This window comes from Carcharodon carcharias, chromosome 2 (genome assembly GCF_017639515.1).
Source record: "Carcharodon carcharias isolate sCarCar2 chromosome 2, sCarCar2.pri, whole genome shotgun sequence".
NCBI classification, from domain to species: domain Eukaryota; kingdom Metazoa; phylum Chordata; class Chondrichthyes; order Lamniformes; family Lamnidae; genus Carcharodon; species Carcharodon carcharias.
In genome coordinates, this window is record NC_054468.1 from 89,074,699 (window position 1) to 89,078,239 (window position 3,541).

Sequence of the window (3,541 nt, forward strand, 5' to 3'; positions counted from 1 at the left end):
CCAGCAACACCCACATCCCTTGAAAGAAAAAAACATTTCCATCACACTCCTGACTTGTGCCTTGAACAGGCTTTGGGGAGTCAGGAGGTGAGTAACTCATCTCAGGATTCCTACCCTCTGACCTGCTCTTGTAACCACAGTATTTATATGGCTAGTCCAGTTCAGTTTCTGGTCAATGGTAACCCCCAGGATGTTGACAGTGGGGGATTCAGTGATGGTAATGCCATTGAATATCAAGGGGTGATGGTTAGATTCTCTCTTGTTGGAGATGGTCATTGTCTGGCACTTGTGTGGCACACATATTAATTGCCACTTATCAGTCTAGGTTTGAATATTGTCCAGGTCTTGCTGCATCTGGGCATGGACTGCTTCAGTATCTGAGGAGTCTTGAATGGTGCTGAACATTGTGCAATCATCAGCAACTTTCCACATTGTCAGGTAGATCTCAGTGTTATAGCTGTACTAGAACAGTTTGGCTAGGGGCATGGCAAATTCAGGAGCTCATGTCTTGGGTAGTCTTCAGTACTATTGCTGGAATATTGTCAGGGCCCATAGCCTTTGCAGTAAAGTGCCTTTAGCTGTTTCTTGATATCATGTAGAGTGAATTGAATTGGCTGAAAATTGGCATTTGTAATGCTGAGGACCTCAAGAGGAGACCAAGATGGATCATCCACTCAGCATTTCTGGCTGAAGATTGTAGCAAAAATGTTTCAGACTGTGCTGGGCTCCTCCATCATTGAGGATGGGGATATTTGTGGAGCCTCCTCCCCCAATGAGTTGTTTAACTGTCCATCACCATTCACAACTGGATGTGGCAGGACTACAGGGCTTAGATCTGATCCGCTGGTTTTTGGAACACTTAGCTCTGTCTAAAGTATATACGCTTCCGTTGTTTGGCACGCATTGAGCTGCCATCTTTAGCAGAACACATTGGTGGTGTGTGCCCTTACAGCTGGATGCAAAAGATCTTGAATTATCTTGAAGAGCAGCAGATATGTCCTGTGTCACATTGACCTGTCAGCAAACATGGATTGTTATCACATTGTTTGTGGAAGTTTGAAGTGTGCACATTGGCTGCTGTTTCCTACATTACAACTTCAAAAGCATTTTCAGCATCCTGAAAGATGCTATATAAATGCAGTTAAGCAGATCTGTGCTTTTTGTCATGGGTGAATGCCTGATTTATAATAAATTAGCTTTGTTTGGCAGTGTTTGGACGTGCAGCTCTTTTCATGCGCTCGATAAATCTGCTCGTGACTGGGTGAGAAATCAGTCCTTGGAGGCACTGAAAGCCTAGCATTTGGATGTTGTGTGCTATACAGAACAGAGGCCCAAGGAGGAAATCAGTTAGGAAATTACTTTGCTGATGACTTTTCTAGACAAGAAAGTGTACACCAAAGGGACAGACTTAGTGCACAGTTCAAAAGTAAAACAGGGAGAAAACAGAGAGAGAGAAGACACAGCAAGCTATGTTCCAGATGCCAGTGGCAGTTTTCAATACTGATTTTCTTGAATAGCAACAACTGATACGAACAGCAGGTGGCAGCAGAGCACACAGAATAGAACGCAGCAATATCGAGGCCAGCAGTGGTTCAGACACAGTATATTCCAATTTGTTAAATCAAGCGAGACCACACATTAGTGTGTAATTAGTTGAGAAATATGATTAAATGGCCTCAACCAAAATGAATGCAAATTCTCCCTCGGTCTGTCTTTATTGGTCTCGCTTTGTTTTACTTTTTATCTCTGTCCTCCACCTCTCTTTGCATTAAACCTGTCTATTGTATCCCTGTCTCACTTCTATTTTTCACTCTGTCTGTACCTCTCTACTCAGCAACCCTTCGCTGCAACACTTCTCTCTCACACTGGCTCCCTGCTTCCACCTCTGCCTTTCCCTCACCCTGGGTGTGTTTTTATTTTACTCAGCTTCACTAGCCGCTCTTCATTTCTTCCTCCCTGTCTCTGTCACTCACCTGCTCAAAAAGCTTAGTTTGGCTTCCACCAGGATTTGGCTGTGGATCTCATTCCAAAAGAGCTCAGCGGTGAGCTGAGAACGGCTGCCTTTGATGCAAAGGCGACATTTCGGAGCGAGAGCAGCTGCTGGCATCACTGCGGTGCATCCTGGAGGCTGAGAGGCTGAATCACACCTCTCTGGATGTGGTTACCCTGCGTCTCGCTCTCTAACTGGTCCAGTCCTGAATGCTGGTGCGAGTGATCGTTCCCCTGGGGAGTCCAGTCAGGACCAAGTCACGGCACCATGGGAGGCTTGGCTATACATGGGGTGTGGGGGAGGGGGAGAGGTCAGAAAATCAATAGTGATCAGGGGTTCAAAAGTGAGGGGAACGGGCAAGCATTTCTGCCGCCACAGGTGTGATTCCGAGATGATGTGCCAGGATCGAGGATGTCACTGAGCAGTTGCAGATCACCTTAAGCAGGGAGGGTGGACAGCCAGAGATCATGGTCCACATTGATACCAAGGACACAGGTAGAAACACAAAGGAGGACCTGCTGGCAGATTTTAGGAAGCCAGGAAGGAAATTTAAAGAGTAGAATCCCAAAAGTAGCAACAGAGACAAAAGGCTTTAGATTCCTGGGGCATTGGCACAGCTCCTGGGGGAGAGGGAGATGGGCTGCAGCTCAGCAAGGCCAGGAGCGATATTATGATGAGGAGATTCGCCTTTGGGGAGGATTGAAAGCAGCTAGGAAGGTAGATGGGAACCTGAGCTTAGATTCAGAAGAGAGAGAAGGGAAGCTGGAGTTGGAAAGCAGGAAATTAGTGAGCTGGAATGGCAGAGAGAGAAAGCAAAGGCTAGAAAATGGACAATGAGGGAGTTGTTCAGTGAGCGATGGTATATATTTCAATTCAAGGAGTCTAGTCAATAAGGCAGATGAGCTGAGAGCACAGATGGACATGTGGTATTACAATAATATGGCTATTTCAGAAACATGGCTTAAAAAAGAGCAGGAATGCGCAGCTCAACATTGCTGATTACAGGGTTTTCAGACAAGGTGAAAAAGGAGAGGGGATTCACAATGTTGGTGAAGGAAACCACCACACCCTATGAGGAGGGATGAGATACTAGAAGGAGCATCAAATTAGGCACATGGTTAGAGCTAAGGAACAAAAAATGGGCAATCACACTGCTGGGAGTGTATTATAGACCCTAAAACAGTCAGAGGGAGATAGAAGAGCAAATATGTTGGCAAATTGCTGAGAAGTACAGAACCAGGAGAGCAGAGTGTTTCCAATTGTAACTGGGACAAAATTAGTGCAAATGGTTTAGAGGATACATCTTAAAATGCATTCATGAAAACATTTTTGCCAATATGTAACGAGCCCAACAAGTGAAGGGGCAATTTTGGACTCATTCTGAGGGAATGGAGCTGGGCAGGTGGAAGGGATATCAGTGGGGGAGCATTTTGGTAGCAGTGATCATAATGCAGTTAGATGTAGTGTAGTTATGGAAAAGGACAAAGATAGAAAAAGGATAAAAGTTTTAAATTGGGTGAGGCTCTTTTTTAACTAAGTTGGGACGTGATT